Here is a 17,590-nt window from a genome sequence, read left to right as displayed (position 1 = left end):
ATGATGGGTCATTCACTTACGAACGTCTCTTTCTGAAAATATATTTTTGGTGAACGTTGGGAACCAAATCGTATCTGTGAAAGAGCCATTCATTTGGCTCCCTGTTTTGTATTCCTCTACTACTGCTTTTTAGCTCCAGAAATGATTATCTGTAGATAAAAACATTCTCTGAAGATGGTTAATTCCTCACTGCAGGAACAGCAGGTAGTGAGGAAAGAGCCTTATTCTGATCGTAGCTCGATTTGACAGTGTGTAAAATAAAACATACTTTTTTTGTATACACACAATCTAATTTCATCAGGTAAACATTTATTTGAAGTCCCATTTCACGATCTGACATAATGGTAGGCAACCATTTAGGCTTTACATTACATATTGCTATTTATCATGGTTTTTCATCAATTGTTAAGCACTACTGAACAAAGAGTTGTTTGGGAGCCAAATTAACAGCTTTTTTAGGTGAACAGAGCCAAAAGATCTGGCTCACTGAAACGACTCAGAATACCCATTAATAATAGCCTAATGCATGAATGTCAAGTCTTAACAAGTCTCATATTGATGACGTCTGTAAGGAAATATCAATGACAAGATGGAGACATCGATTAGAAAGGAGAATCACTTAAACATGTATTTTCCTTCTGAGATGTCTTCTAATTGATAATTACTGCTATTAATTCCTGTGCTTTCTGCAGCTTGTTTAGCAGCAGCTAAACAAGGCGTTCTATTAGCATATCTTCTGTAGAGTGTAATTGCAGTCTTTAATTGAAACACAGAAAATTACACGTTTACTATGTCTGTCTGTGCTGTGGATTTTACAAAAGTGCATCTCTGCTTGTTTAAACACATGCACACACAGCCTAGTGTTTTATTACAGACATAAAGCCATTGTAGATCAGTGTAGGGCACTTGGTAAAGTGTAAGCCATTGGTTCCCAGGGGAAAGGCTGTAGAGGGGGTATACAGGCATTGTTTAAGGTGAAGGGTGTATAGGGGTGCGTTTTATGGAATGATGACGTGTAAGCTGACACACAGGGTTGCAGGGCTGGGGTCAATTAGAATTGAAGGTGATTAATTCAGGAAGTGATTTTAATAAAAAATTCAAAACTGGAAAAACGTTTGATATTGAATTGTTATTAAAGCAGCAATATGTAACTTTGTGGGCGACCCGACCAAATTCGCATAGAAATTTGAGTTATAGATATATCATTCTCATTGAAAACAAATCTAAGAACTGTTCTATGTGCACTATTTCTATGCTTTCCATGCTTAAGTGTCGTTTTTGCATCTTTTACTTTTGGTTTTGTACACCAGCTTCAAACAAGCTGAAAATACAATATTTTTGGTTATTGAAAATATATTTCACAGCGGTTTAGATGGTACAATGATTCTCTACACTATACATTGCTTATTTTGTCACATAAACTGAAATTAGGTGAGCTATTCGAATTTTAACAACCAGGAAATGGTGGAGCGATTCCTGCATATTGAACCTTTAAATTGTTACGTTTACTGCTTTCGATTTGAATTGACCCCAACCCTGCAGGGTTGGAGTAAGTCTTTGTGACATGTACAGATGATTCATCTTCAGTCCCGGGGGGCAGGCAGGCATGGGCGATAGGGGAAGGGGCGGTGTCGCACTCACAGATGGGGGTGGAAGTGAGTGGTATATTGTCTAGCGATTGTAATGGTTATAACCCCCCTCCACTCTTTCTCTCCTCTCTTCTTCCCTGCTTTCTCCCTTCCTCCACGCATTCCCCATCTACTCCTGGGGGGTGTGAGTCTACAGAGGGACAAGGTGAGGGACGAGGTGTCTGTGTGGTATGTGTGTGTGTGTATGGTGTGTGTAGTGTGGTGTGTGTGGTGTGGTGTGTGTGTGTGGTGTGTGTAAATGGCTGACAGGTTAACGTTGTGTCTCAGCAGTAAAATATGATGGGGATAGATGAGGCTGTAAGTCACTCTGTCTCTGTAGACACATACATGTACTCACAGATAGGCGGTTGAATAGATTTGGCAAGGGCCCTCAGATCCTCAAAAAGTTCTACAGCTGCACCATTGAGAGCATCTTGAACTGGCTGCATTACCGCTTGGTATGGCAACTGCTCGGCATCCGACCATAAGGCGCAACAGAGGGTAGTGCGTACGGCCCAGTACATCACTGGGGCTGAGCTCCCTGCCATCCAGGATCTCTATACCAGGCGGTATCAGAGGAAGGCCCTCAAAATTGTCAAAGACTCCAGCCACCCAAGTCATAGACTGTTCTATCTGCTGATTGCAAAGCACGACACAACGTGGAGTGCCTGGACACAGCCCTTAGCCGTGGTATATTGGCCATATATTACAAACCCCTAAGGTGCCTTATTGCTATTATAAACTAGTTAACAACATAATTATAGCAGTAAAAAGAAAGGTTTTGTCATACCCATGGTATATATACCACAGCTTTCATCCAATCAGCATTCAGGACTCAAAGTGTACATATACCATGGCATTGTTGAATACTTGTTTCTGATTGGCTTGAAGGGAATTCTAGAGCGTGTATTATTTCCCTATAACGCATAGTATATTTGCACGGTAGAATTCAATGGCTATAGTTCATTCTTACATGTTCTATGTTTCATTCTTACATGTTCTATGTTTCTATGAGGACTGGCCACCCCTCATAGCCTGGTTCCTCTCTAGGTTTCTTCCTAGGCTTTCGCCTTTCTAGGGAGTTTTTCCTAGCCACCGTGCTTCTACACCTGCATTACTAGCTGTTTGGGGTTTTAGGCTGGGTTTCTGTACAGCACTTCGAGATATTAGCTGATGTAAGAAGGGCTATATAAAATAAAATTGATTGATTGATTGAGCTGCTTTTGAAAGTAAAAGTCGAATTGAAAACATTATTGGAATTGTTGAATTCGATTTTCATAATGGCAAGCTAGGACTGATGGTTTGGTTAGCTAAACTAGCAAGTCTGTTTGTTTGGTTACCAAGGCAACTACTGTTGCTATCTAGTAAACTTGCTAGCTGCTTCAGTGGATGTTGAACACATTTCTACCGATACATGAACACATTTGTAGCCATGGTATAAAAGAGATAATCAACTTGGGGCTCTATGCGTGTGGAAGGTCAGTTCCACACGCATAGAGTTGTTCATTATTTTCCATAGAATGCATAGCCCCTCATTGATTATCCCTTACTTAATGCCCATTCTAGAATGCCCTTCCAGCCAATCAGAAATGAGTATTCAACAACGCTGTGGTATGAAGGCAATTTATCGTTACTCATTGTGTATTTATTATCACTTTTATTATTACGTGTTTTACTTTTCTATTATTTCTCTTTTTTCTTTCTCTCTGCATTGTTGGGACGGGCACCGTAAGTAAGCATTTCACTGTTAGTCTACACCTGTTGTTTAAGAAGCATGCGACGATTAACATGTGATTTCATTTACAGTATACTCTGACAATCTCATGAATAGAAATAACATGATAATGCAATTGCATTGACTGGAAGGAACCTTTTACCTGTGTTCTCGCCTGTTTTATCAGTAAACACAAGCATCACTGGCTTACCGGACACCCCCGCAGCCCACAAAAGGTGGGGGGGCCCACGAGCTCTGGGTGCCCATGCTTCTGTCATTGATGTCTATCATTTTGACATTAACCCTCCCCCCAAAAAATCCATATGTACTCGGATGCTGAGTGTTTGTTTCTTGGGTTTCAGGAATGTGACTGAAAATAAAATAATTAATTAATAAATGGGATATCAGTGAACAAATGCCCTGGTCAAGGCTACAAAGGCGCCAGTGCAGTTAGTGGAGCTTACTCAAGTGTTCAAAAGCCCATATCAGACCAAGAGCCTAATGCTTCTTAGGTAGTTCTTTATGAGTTTTAGTTTAGAAAACGATCTCTCCGCAGAAGTGACATTTACAGTGATGGTAAAAACAGCTTGATTACCGTAGCAACATCAGGGAAACTGCAGGGAGTGGTGTTTCAAATACAGCAGTTCTGCAACATCTTTAATTGAGCCTCTCATTCTCCTTAATTGCTGGACTCAACACGTTCCGCAAAGAGATTACTACTCAATTTGCTCATGGGGCAGAGATTTTTGAAAAAAACAACAGTTTTACAGCTTTAGTTCGAAAGCTAATTTCCTGCAATTCTACAAATTTTGCCATGATATCTGAATGAGAGTGACAAAAAAATCAGTGGGGACCACCTGGAGGTCAGTGCCCCTGGGCACATGCCCTGCATGACAAGGTTGGTATTCGGCCATTATTACTACAAGTTTAGATAGCTGGCTAGACTAATTTACCAATCAAAAAAGTGTTAGCTGACATGGCTAATTGAGTGGACTGTCAGTGACTGACATAAGAGAAAAATTGCTGATGCACAACCAAATTTTGAACTTGCACCTTGTGAATTTTAGTATTCTAACTCTCAACAGTGAGTTGAGACCCCTTTCTGAGTTCCTAGAAAAACTCCCCTAGCTGCCTGGGGCCCTAAGTGACCGCTTATTTTGTTGATGCCTGGAGCTGGCCCTGACCAAGGGACTCTCTCAAGTTGGATTTCATTTTATTTATTTTACCTTGAATGTTACTGCCCATTTGTGTAGGCTATTAGCCAGACAGAACCCGCTGAGTTCAACAATAAATAGTGGCTGAATTTATCCTCAAGCCGACTATTTTTTCCCTCATTGTTATGCTATTTGATGTGTAATTTCTATAAAAATAAGTGTATAAATAACAGCTAAATACAGTAGCAGCTAAATACGGTATATAGCTATAGATAGTACACTAAATAATGAAACAATCGCTAGTAAGCTAGTGTTTTGGGGGTGGACTGACTGTATTATAAAAAAATAATAGACTGGTAGGCTATAAAGGACATGTACAGTGCCTACGGAAAGTATTCAGACCCCTTGACCTTTTCCACATGTTGTTACATTACAGCCTTATTCTAAAATTGATATATATTTTTAATGTCCTTCATCAATCTACACACAATACCCCATAATGACAAAGCAAAAACTGGTTTTTAGACATTTTTGCTAATATATTAAAAGTAAAAAACGGACACTTGACTCAGTACTTTGTTGAAGCACCTTTAGCAGCGATTACAGCATCGAGTCTTCTTGGGTATGACGCTACAAGCTTGGCACACCTGTATTTGGGGAGTTTCTCCCATTGTTCTCTGCAGATCCTCTCAAGCTCTGTCAGGTTGGATGGGGAGCGTTGCTGCACAGCTCTTTTCAAGTCTCTCCAGAAATGTTAGATCGGGTTCAAGTCCAGCTCTGGCTGGGCCAGTCAGAGACTTGTCCCGAAGTCACTCCTGTGTTGTCTTGCCTGTGTGGTAAGGGTTGTTGTCCTGTTGGAAGGTAAACTGTTGCCTCAGTCTGAGGTCCTGAGCGCTCTGGAGCAGGTTTTCATCAAGGATCTCTCTGTACTTGGCTCCGTTCATCTTTCCCTCGATCCTGACAAGTCTCCCAGTCCCTGCCGCTGAAAAACATCCCCACAGCATGTTGCTGCCACCACAATGCTTCACCGTAGGGATGGTGCCGGGTTTCCTCCAGACGTGACGCTTGGCATTCAGGCCAAAGAGTTCAACCTTGGTTTCATCAGACCAGAGAATCTTGTTTCTCATGGTCTGAGAGTCTTAAGGTGCCTTTTGGCTAACTCCAAGCGGGCTTTCATGTGCCTTTTACTGAGGAGTGGCTTCTGTCTGGCCACTCTACCATAAAGGCCTGATTGATGGAGTGCTGCAGAGATGGTTGTCCTTCTGGGAGGTTCTCCCATCTCCACAGAGGAACTCTAGAGCTCTATCAGAGTGACTATCAGGTTCTTGGTCACCTCCCTGACCAAGGCGCTTCTCCCCCGATTGCTCAGTTTGGCCGGGCATCCAGCTCTAGGAAGAGTTTTGGTGGTTTCAAACATCTTCCATTTAAGAATGATGGAGGCCACTATGTTCTTGGGGACCTTCAATGCTGCAGAATGTTTTGATACCCTTCCCCAGATCTGTGCCACGACACAATCCTGTCTCGGAGCTCTACGGACAATTCCTTCGACCTCATGGCTTGGTTTTTGCTCTGACATGCACTGTCAACTGTGGGACCTTATATAGACAGGTGTGTGCCTTTCCAAATCATGTCCAATCAATTTAATTAACCACAGGTGGACTCCAATGAAGTTGTAGAAACGTCTCATGGAAACAGGATGCACCTGAGCTCAATTTTGAGTCTCATAGCAAAGGGACTGGGATCTTTTTTATTTTATTTTTCATTTTAGAATAAGGCTGTATTGTAAAGTCAAGGGCTCTGAATACTTTCCGAATGCACTGTATATTAAAACAAATCTGACCATGATAGCTGATTAGTATGCTGTTGCATCAAACATTTATTTTATAATGTTATAATTTTTATTACTGAACAAGTCGTTACATTATTGCCAGCAGTCTGGCAATGTGAAATGTTAGGCTTAACATTAGAAAATGACGACCAAATAGGCCTACCAATAAAACAATTTCCATTAGCTAAAGCAAAGCTATACATACCCTGGCACCACAAAAAGCCTTTTAATCGATTCGATAAGTATGCAGTCGTATAGACATGTCGCAATTTCAGCACCATGGACAGTGATCGGCAGTCTTTACTTTGTGTGTGGCTGACACATTATACTTTTGGGGGGTAGGGGCAGGGGCGAACTCCAACCTTGCGGGGGGGTCCAGAGAAACTGTGTTACGCCAGTGACAAGCATGCATATATGCACACACGTGCATGAACACACACACACACACACACACACACACACACACACACAGCAGATAAACTAACTACCACCGTTGAAAACAGGGTCAGCAGTATAATGAGCTGTTAGTAGCAGGTTGTGAAGAGACTCTTCTTACCTCCTCCCCACTGGATCTGCTGCTGCTATAACACAGCTCTTATCCAAATAGGTGGGTGGGTGTGTGATTGTGTGTGCGGTAATCACATGGTCTAATAGACTAGGTTGGTTGTGTGAATTGGCTTGTCTGTATGGGTGATTGTGTTGTGGACCATAGAGTAATCATATGGTGGAATAATGTGGTCAAATTAGCTTTTCCCCTGAAATCCTCTCGTTAATATTAATCCAGATCTAAATGGGTCTGCATAATGAGATAGTAATTAGCTTCATGATAAAGTTATTTACATATTCTAGAAACCTCTGTGCGTGCATGTGTGCATTTGTAGACCAGTTACCATAGTTTGGAAGTAAGTCTGAGCAGCTGAATTCCTTTCCGTGGGAGTCACGCATGAACGTGCAAATGCTCAAACGGTGTACTACATCAAGACGTATGACACATAACCCCTAGGAGTCAACCCAGTGACACCAGAGATGGTCCACAGACAGTAGCACCGTCCAATCAAAAACCTTGAGAAGGGAGTCAGGTGGAAATGTAGATTGAATTAGAGAAAATTGTGATTGGAAAGATGGAGATTTACAGAGCAGGAGACTGAGTCATGGTGAGAAAAATAAGAAATGAGAGAGAGAAGATACAGAGAGAAAGAGAAGAGAGTGAGCGAGCGAGGGAAAGTGAGAGAAAGAGGGTGACAGAGAGAGAGAGAGCGAGAGAGAGAGAGAGAGAGAGAGAGAGTGTGTGTTGGTAGAATGAATAGGGGAATTGCAGTGAGAGAAGGAGAGAGAAGGAAAGTATGAAGAGAGGGAACACAATCAGTCAATTATCTCGTCTCCATAATTCTTCCATATTGGATTCCTCTCCAGAGGTCTGTATTTAACCCTACTTTACCTCTGGAGGTCTGGAGAGACAAGATGAGTCCTAGACCGCTGTTGAATTGGGTTGTTGAGTTATTTACTGTTAGATGCTTAAAATATGAGGTTTAGAGATGTGTTGGATAGATTTAGACTTGGTTTCATATGGGTTTTATTTTGGAGTTATATTTGAGATATATTTTTGTAATTGGTATTGGTGAAGTTGAGATGAGTATTCCAGTTGTGTTACAGAGGTTTTATAAGTATTGATGGTCTCTGTGCATTGTTGGGCAGTGATGTCTGTGTCGTCCAGTCACAGTGGTAAATCAATAGTGTATCAGTGTTGCAGTAAATTGCCTGGTTGTCAGCAAGAATCAATTACTGGTCCTACAGCCACCAGTGGTAATTGTAGGGGTAGCGTGGAACCCCGTATTCTCGGCATATTCAACAGTGTTTAAGAAATATATTACCTTCAACAGTGTTATCTTGTGATCAAGCCTTCAATGTTATGCGATTATTGGTGTCGTGAAAATGTTAGCTAACGGGTTAGCAATTAGCATGATCTACACTCCTGAGGGGAGCTTGCAGGGGAATCATGCTCCCCGCAGCGAGCACAGCAGGTGGTGTATAAAATAAAATAAAATAATAATACAAATTGATTAATATGGTTTTGCAAATGTAGAAGTTCTTCAACAACAATAGTAATTGATACAACTGAGAGAGAAAGAAAAACAGATTATGAAGTACCTGACGGATTACCAGGACGTGTACTCCGAGCATGTGCTGACCAACTGGCAAGTGTCTTCACTGACATTTTCAACATGTCCCTGACTGAGTCTGTAATACCAACATGTTTCAAGCAGACCACCATAGTCACCGTGCCCAAGGACACTAAGATAACCTGCCTAAATGACTACCGACCCGTAGCACTGACATCTGTAGCCATGAAGTGCTTTGAAAGGCTGGTCATGGCTCACATCAACACCATTATCCCAGAAACCCTAGACCCACTCCAAGTTGCATACCGCCCCAACAGATCCACAGATGATGCAATCTCTATTGCACTCCACACTGCCCTTTCCCACCTGGACAAGAGGAACACCTACGTGAGAATGCTATTCATTGACTACAGCTCAGCATTCAACACCATAGTGCCCTCAAAGCTCATCACTAAGCTAAGGATCCTGGGACTAAACACCTCCCTCTGCAACTGGATCCTGGACTTCCTGACGAGCCGCCCCCAGGTGGTAAGGGTAGGTAACAACACATCTGCCACACTGATCCTCAACACGGGGGCCCCTCGAGGGGTGCGTGCTCAGTCCCCCTCCTGTACTCCCTGTTCACCCATGACTGCATGGCCAGGCACGACTCCAACACCATCATTAAGTTTGCCGACGACAAAACAGTGGTAGGCCTGATCACCGACAACGATGAGACAGCCTATAGGGAGGAGGTCAGAGACCTGGCCATGTGGTGCCAGGATAACAACCTCTCCCTCAACGTGACCAAGACAAAGGAGATGATTGTGGACTACAGGAAAAAAAAGAGGACTGAGCACGCCCCCACTCTCGTCGACGGGGCTGTAGTGGAACAGGTTGAGAGCTTCAAGTTCCTTGGTGTCCACATCACCAACGAACTATCATGGTCCAAACACACCAAGACAGTCGTGAAGAGGGCACGACAAAGCCTATTCCCCCTCAGGAGACTGAAAAGATTCGGCATGGGTCCTCGGATCCTCAAAAAATTCTACAGCTGCACCATCGAGAGCATCCTGAATGTTTGCATCACCGCCTGGTATGGCAACTGCTTGGCCTCTGACCGCAAGGCACTACAGAGGGTAGTGCGTACGGCCCAGTACATCACTGGGGCCAAGCTTCCTGCCATCCAGGACCTCTATACCAGGCGGTGTCAGAGGAAGGCCCTCAAAATTGTCAAAGACTCCAGCCACCCTAGTCATAGACTGTTCTCTCTGCTACCGCACGGCAAGCGGTACCGGAGTGCCAAGTCTAGGTCCAAAAGACTTTTCAACAGCTTCTACCCCCAAGCCATAAGACTCCTGAACAGCTAATCATGACTACCCGGACTATTTGCACTGCCCCCCCACCCTATCGTTTTATGCTGCTGCTACTCTGTTAATTATTCATGCATAGTCACTTTAACTCTACCCACATGTACATGGGCGGCAGGTAGCTTAGTGGTTAAGAGCGTTGTGCCAGTAACCGAAAGGTCGCTGGTTCTAATCCCCGAGCCAACTAGGTGAAAAATCTGTCGATGTGCCCTTGAGCAAGGCACTTAACCCTAATTGCTCCTGTAAGTCGCTCTGGATAAGAGCGTCTGCTAAATGACCAATTATTATTTATTATTATTATTACATATTACTTCAACTACCTCAACTAGCCGGTGCCTCCGCACATTGACTCAGCACCGGTACCCCCCTGTATATATAGCCTCCCTACTGTTATTTTATTTTACTTCTGCTCTATTTTTCTCAACACTTTTTTGTTGTTGTTTTAATTTACTTTTTTATTAAAAATAAATGCACTGTTGGTTAAGGGCTGTAAGTAAGCATTTCACTGTAATGTCTGCACCTGTTGTATTCGGCGCATGTGGCCAATAAAATTAGATTTGATTGATTTGGTGTCCGATGTTGGGGGAAAATTAGCTAGAAATGCACACTCTCATGTGCACACACACCCACCCATACACACACTCACACACACACACACACACACACACACACACACACACACACACACACACACACACACACACACACACACACACACACACATTGCTGTATTATGCTGGCTTCATCACACTCATGGAAATGTAACATTAATAAAAATCCACCTTAACTCTACCTGGTTTACAGCTCTACATTAGTAGTAATATCATGTCTCTTTCATAGTGACCAACGGTCCACATTTCCAGCATAAGTATAACTCCAGCTAACATAATGTTAAATCCATAAAGTCATGAATGACAGGGTGTAGGTCATTAATTTTAGGGTAATTTCAGATCACAACATGTTATAAATGTTTATCTAGGCTGCTATAGCAAGGATATAATTTAACCTTGAGTAAAATGGCACAGGGATACTAATGACCCTCTGTGGTAATTCGTTTGGTGTGGGTGTGTGTGAGTGTGTGTGTGCGTGTGTCCTCTTTGGTAATTCCAGACAGTTTAATTGAATTCCTAGTGCTGTGAGTGTAACTAGGTCAGAGAGAATCCAGGCTAAAGACATCCTGCTAATTCATCTCCTTATACTCTCCAGTACTACGGGACTGCCTCTCATCACTGTAGCGTTTGAGCCAGAGCAGATATTGAACCAGCAACAGTGTGGTTACACAGCGAGCACGCTATTGAGATTAGCAGATTACAAATTGGCAGAAACCTAAATAGTGTCCTAATTATAAAATGTGCTTCTGTAATGACACATTAGGACTGATCCTATCTTTGACTCTTTAAATAAGATAGGAGTGACAGGATGTTGTTCAGTACTATGATTCAGAGATTTCCCAGATTCAGAGATTTTCTCTACTAATGGTCTCAGTCGTTCTCTCGCTCTCTCATCGTTGAAGAATGCTGTTGCCATGGTAATGCTGAGATGCCGCTAGGAGCGCAGAGGTGAGGCTTCACCTTGTAGGTCCACTCTACAGACACGCACAAGCACGGACACACATACTCAAACACACACACACACACACACACCCTCATACACACACTCCCTTAAGCACCCACTCATGAGTATCCAGGACAGCGCTGGATGGCTGGTTTTAGTGATTAAGCCATTTTGCTTTATTATTGTTAGCTGCAGTGTATAGATGACTGTACATTTCTGGCAAATAGCAGGCTATACAATGGGGAACACCTATCCACTAGCTTTTCCCATAGACAGTAGAGAATGCCACCAAAATCCTAGCAGAAGCATAACTAAAACTAGTAAGGTAGCTGTCACGCTTGGTTGAACCCCCAAATGTTTTAAAAGAAAAGGAGGCGGCGGTGGCAAATATTGCTGTGTGCCTCACGTAAGGTTGGAAGTCAAGGGATTAAATATACAGTGGGGAGAACAAGTATTTGATACACTGCCGATTTTGCAGGTTTTCCTACTTACAAAGCATGTAGATGTCTTTCATTTTTATCATAGGTACACTTCAATTGTGAGAGACGGAATCAAAAAAAAAAATCCAGAAAATCACATTGTATGATTTTTAAGTAATTAATTTGCATTTTATTGCATGACATAAGTATTTGATACATCACAAAAGCAGAACTTAATATTTGGTACAGAAACCTACGTTTCCTGTAGGTCTTGACCAGGTTTGCACATACTGCAGCAGGGATTTTCGCCCACTCCTCCATACAGACCTTCTCCAGATCCTTCAGGTTTCGGGGCTGTCGCTGGGCAATACGGACTTTCAGCTCCCTCCAAAGATGTTCAATTGGGTTCAGGTCTGGAGACTGGCTAGGCCACTCCAGGACCTTGAGATGCTTCTTACGGAGCCACTCCTTAGTTGCCCTGGCTATGTGTTTCGGGTCGTTGTCATGCTGGAAGACCCAGCCACGACCCATCTTCAATGCTCTTACTGAGGGAAGGAGGTTGTTGGCCAAGATCTCGCGATACATGGCCCCATCCATCCTCCCATCAATACGGTGCAGTCATCCTGTCCCCTTTGCAGAAAAGCATCCCCAAAGAATTATGTTTCCACATCCATGCTTCACAGTTGGGATGGTGTTCTTGGGGTTGTACTCATCCTTCTTCTTCCTCCAAACACAGCGAGTGGAGTTTTAAAAAAAAAACTATATTTTTGTCTCATCAGACCACATGACCTTCTCTCATTCCTCCTCTAGATCATCCAGATGGTCATTGGCAAACTTCAGACGGGCCTGGACATGCGCTGGCTTGAGCAGGGGGACCTTGCGTGCACTGCAGGATTTTAATCCATGACGCCGTAGTGTGTTACTAATGGTTTTCTTTGAGACTGTGGTCCCAGCTCTCTTCAGGTCATTGACCAGGTCCTGCCGTGTAGTTCTGGGCTGATCCCTCACCTTCCTCATGATCATTGATGCCCCACGAGGTGAGATCTTGCATGGAGCCCCAGACCGAGGGTGATTGACCGTCATCTTGAACTTCTTCCATTTTCTAATAATTGCGCCAACAGTTGTTGCCTTCTCACCAAGCTGCTTGCCTATTGTCCTGTAGCCCATCCCAGCCTTGTGCAGGTCTACAATTTTATCCCTGATGTCCTTACACAGCTCTCTGGTCTTGGCCATTGTGGAGAGGTTGGAGTCTGTTTGATTGAGTGTGTGGACAGGTGTCAATTATACAGGTAACGAGTTCAAACAGGTGCAGTTAATACAGGTAATGAGTGGAGAATAGGAGGGCTTCTTAAAGAAAAACTAACAGGTCTGTGAGAGCCGGAATTCTTACTGGTTGGTAGGTGATCAAATACTTATGTCATGCAATAAAATGCAAATGAATTACTTAAAAATCATACAATGTGATTTTCTGGATTTTTTTTTTAGATTCTGTCTCTCACAGTTGAAGTGTACCTATGATAAAAATTACAGACCTCTACAAGCAGTGTATCAAATACTTGTTCTCCCCACTGTATATATACAGCTCTGGAAAAAATTAAGAGACCACTGCACATTTTTCTTAAATCAGCATCTCTACATGTCTGATAGCCATTCCATTCCAGTGTCTGTTGAATTCCAACACAGGCACAACTCATTCTAATGAATTAGATACTGATTAGGTGATCACCTGAACCAAATGTTATTTAACGAGGAAAAGTATAAAAACCACTGCTGTGGTCATCACTATCCTCTTGCAATAAGACCAGCTGCATGGCAAAAACAGTGCTAATATTACCTCAAAAGTAATACTAATAATAAAATAACTATTGACCATGCCAAAAGTTGAAAAGGAAAGTTTTGAGTGACGAAAAGAAGGGTTCAATTCTGGCTTTACTGGCAGAGGGAAACAGTGAGCGTCAGGTTGCTTCCATCCTTAAAATTTAAAAGACGGCGGTTCATAAGAACAAGGTCAAGCAGCAGATAATTGGGGACAACAAAGCTACAGACCGGCAGAGGGCGAAAACGACTCTCTACTGACCGGGATGACTGCCAACTCATTTGAATGTCACTCAAAAACCGTAGGATGACATCAAGTGACCTACAAAAAGAATGGCAAACGGCAGCTGGGGTGAAGTGCACGGCGAGGATGGTTTCGAAACAGGCTCCTAGGGGCAGGGCTGAAGACGTGCAAAGCTAGAAAAAAGCCCTTCATCAAGGAGAAGCAAAGAAGAGCCAGGCTGAGGTTTGCAAAAGACCATAAGGATTGGACCGTAGAGGACTGGAGTAAGGTCATCTTCTCTGATGAGTCCAATTTTCAGCTTTGCCCAACACCGGGTTGACTAATGGTTAGATGGAGACCTGGAGAGGCCTACAAGCCACAGTGTCTCGCACCCACTGTGAAATTTGGTGGAGGATCGGTGATAATCTGGGGGTGCTTCAGCAAGGCTGGAATCGGGCAGATTTGTCTTTGTGAAGGACACATGAATCAAGCCATGTACAAGGTTGTCCTGGTAGAAAACTTGCTTCCTTTTGCTCTGACATTGTTCCCCATTTCCAGCAGGACAATGTGCCATGCCACACAGCCAGGTCAATCAAGGTGTGGATGGAGGACCACCAGATCAAGACCCTGTCATGGCCAGCCCAATCTCCAGACCTGAACCCCATTGAAAACTTCTGGAATGTGATCAAGAGGAAGATGGATGGTCACAAGCCATCAAACAAAGCCGAGCTGCTTGAATATTTGCGCCAGGAGTGGCATAAAGTCACCCAACATCAATGTGAAAGACTGGTGGAGAGCATGCCAAGACGCATGAAAGCTGTGATAAAAAATCAGGGTTATTCCACCAAATATTGATTTCTGAACTCTTACTAAGTTAAAACATTAGTATTGTGTTGTTTAAAAATGAACATGAACTTATTTTCTTTGCATTATTCGAGGTCTGACAACATTGCATATTTTTTGTTATTTTGACCAGTTGTCATTTTCTGCAAATAAATGCTCTAAATGACAACATTTTTATTTGGAATTTGGGAGAAATGTTGTCAGCAGTTTACAAACACATAACTATAAATAGTAAAACCAGAGAAACGTATATTTTTGCAGTGGTCTCATAATTTTTTCCAGAGCTGTATATACATACACTACATGAAGTATGTGGTCACCTGCTCGTCGAACATCTCATCTCATTCCAAAATCATTAATATGGAGTTGGTCCCCCCTTTGCTGCTATAACAGCCTCCACTCTTCTGGGAAGGCTTTCCACTAGCTTTTGGACTTGCTTCCATTCAGCCACAAGAGCATTTGTGAGGTCGGGCACTGATGTTGGGCGATTAGGCCTGGCTCACAGTCAGAGTTCCAATTCATCACAAAGGTGTTCAATGGGGTTGAAGTCAGGGCTCTGTGCAGGCCAGCCAAGTTCTTCCAGATCTTTAAAAAACCTTGCTTTGTGCACGGGGGCATTGTCATTCTGAACAGGAAAGGTCCTTCCTCAAACTGTTGCCACAAAGTTGGAAGCACAGAATCGTCTAGAATGGCATTGTATGCCGTAGCGTTATGATTTCCCTTCACTGGAACCAATGGGCCTAGCCCGAACCATGAAAACAGCCCCAGACCATTATTCCACCTCCACCAAACTTTACAGTTGGCACTACGCATTGGGACAGGTAGCATTGTCCTGGCATCCGCCAAACCCAGATTCGTCCGTCGGACTGCCAGATGGTGAAGCGTGATTAATCACTCCAGAGAACACGTTTCCACTGCTCCAGAGTCCAAAGGTGTTGACCTTTACACCACTCCAGCCGATGCTTGGCATTGCGCATTGTAATCTTAGGCTTACTGAGCTTTTCAGTAATTCTACTGCCAATGTTTGTCTATGGAGATTGCATGGCTGTGTGCTCGATTTTTTACACCTGTCAGCAATGGGTTGTGGCTGAAATAGCCGAAACCACTAATTTGAAGGGGTGTCCACATACCTTTGCATATATAGTGTACATTATAGGGGTATTCCATTCAGTCGATCCCATAATACCTAGCATTCCCACAGATCAAAATGCTACCTAGCTACTGAATAATAATAAAAATATAAATAAGATATATATACAGTCATGTAAAAAAGTAAGTGCACCTCCTGGAAAGTTGTCTTTTTGTTTTAACATATTTGGACAGATGGATATGTAATCTTCACTTCAACACTATTGACAGATAAAGGTAACCTAATTTAACAAATGACACTGAAAGATTATACTCTGCAATAATTTATTCACAAAAAATCTACAGACTGGGAGGATTTTTTGCCATTCTTCTTTACTGTACTGCTTCAGCTGTGTCATGTTTGAGGGCATATTTGCATGCACGGCCCGCTTCAAGTCCCTCCACAGCATTTTAACAAGATTGAGATCTGGGCTTTGACTCGACTATTCCATAACCCTCCATTTCTTATTTTTGAGCCGTTCTGTTGTAGCTTTGCTTGTTTGTTTTGGATCATTGTCCTGTTGCAAGATCCATGTTCGGTTCAGCTTCAGCTTTTTGACAGATGGCCTCATATTTTCCTCAAGAATTCTCTGGTACAATATGGAATTCATGGTTGACTCAATGATGGCAAGTTGGCCAGGCCCTGAGGCAGCAAAGCAGCCCCAAACCATAATGCCACCGCCTCCATGCTTTACGATTGGTATGAGGTTCAAAGGCAGTGTTTCATTTTCCCCAAACATGGCATCTGGCATTGCGGCCAAACAACTCCACCTTTGACTCATCTGTCCAGAGCACATTGTTCCAGTAGTTTTGGTCTTTACCCAGGTGTTGTCTGACAAACGTCAGTTGTGTCTTGATATTATTTTTTGAGAGCAGAGGCTTCTTCCTTCCTGACCTCCCATGTAGGCCAAGTTTGTGCAGTCTCTTTCTGACAGTTGACTCATGCACTTTGACATTGATTGTGGCAAGAGAGGCAGATCCCTTGATATTACCCTGGGGTTCTTAGAGACTTCTATGAGCATCTTTCGGTCAGCTCTTGTGCTGAATTTGGTGGGACGACCTGTCCTAGGTAGATTGCCAGTGGTCTGGAATTTTCTAAATTTGTAGATGATCCATCGAACAGTGAAAGGATGTACTTTGAATTGCTTGGAAATTGATTTGCAACACCTCCCAGACTCATGGGCATCAATAATCTTTCTTCTGAGGGCCTCAGGTAGGTCTTTTGATCTTGGCATGATGTGTTACCACACACCCATATGGTTAAGACCAAACCAGACCAAGTTTCTAATCGTTATGGAAGACTGGACCCTCCCAAGTTACTCTCTAATGATTGTCTAATCATTTGCACCTGTTTTGGTGCACCGGATTCTAATTTTAGCCATTTTATGTGATGGTAAAGGTAGGGGTGTACTAACTTTTTCTGCATAAGGAAATTACATTTTCAAAGTAAAATTTTATTGTGTGATTTGTTAAATTGGCTTACCTTTATCAATGATTGTGGTTGGAATTTAGCTCAAATATCCATGTCCAAATATGTGTCCACTTTCCAGGGGGTTTACTTACTTTTCACTGACTGTATATACTGCATATATGATAATTATTTTGTAAGATTGTTATTTATTTATTCAGTAGCTAGGTAGCATTTTGATCTGTGGGAATGCTAGTTTTATGGAATTCCGGCAGAACGTCTGATTTTGCAGGGATTTAACTAGGTATTATGGGATCGACTGAATGGAATACCCCTATAATATAAGCATGCATTTCATATTGGTGCATCCCTAGGGTGCGTGTGTGTGTGAGTGTGTGTGTGTGTGT

The 17,590-nt window shown here is 42.8% G+C and overlaps 1 protein-coding gene across 1 annotated transcript in view; it reads left to right on the top strand.

Moving 5' to 3' along the window:
- The window catches only part of LOC121531944 (FERM domain-containing protein 4A), a 198,470-nt gene that overhangs the window by 31,241 nt on the left and 149,639 nt on the right, over positions 1 to 17,590 (top strand). The window lies entirely within an intron of this gene.

This window comes from Coregonus clupeaformis, chromosome 19 (assembly GCF_020615455.1).
Source record: "Coregonus clupeaformis isolate EN_2021a chromosome 19, ASM2061545v1, whole genome shotgun sequence".
In the NCBI taxonomy this organism is placed as follows: Eukaryota; Metazoa; Chordata; class Actinopteri; order Salmoniformes; family Salmonidae; genus Coregonus; species Coregonus clupeaformis.
Note: the sequence above shows the minus strand (reverse complement) of the source record. Positions and strands in the feature narration are given on the sequence as shown.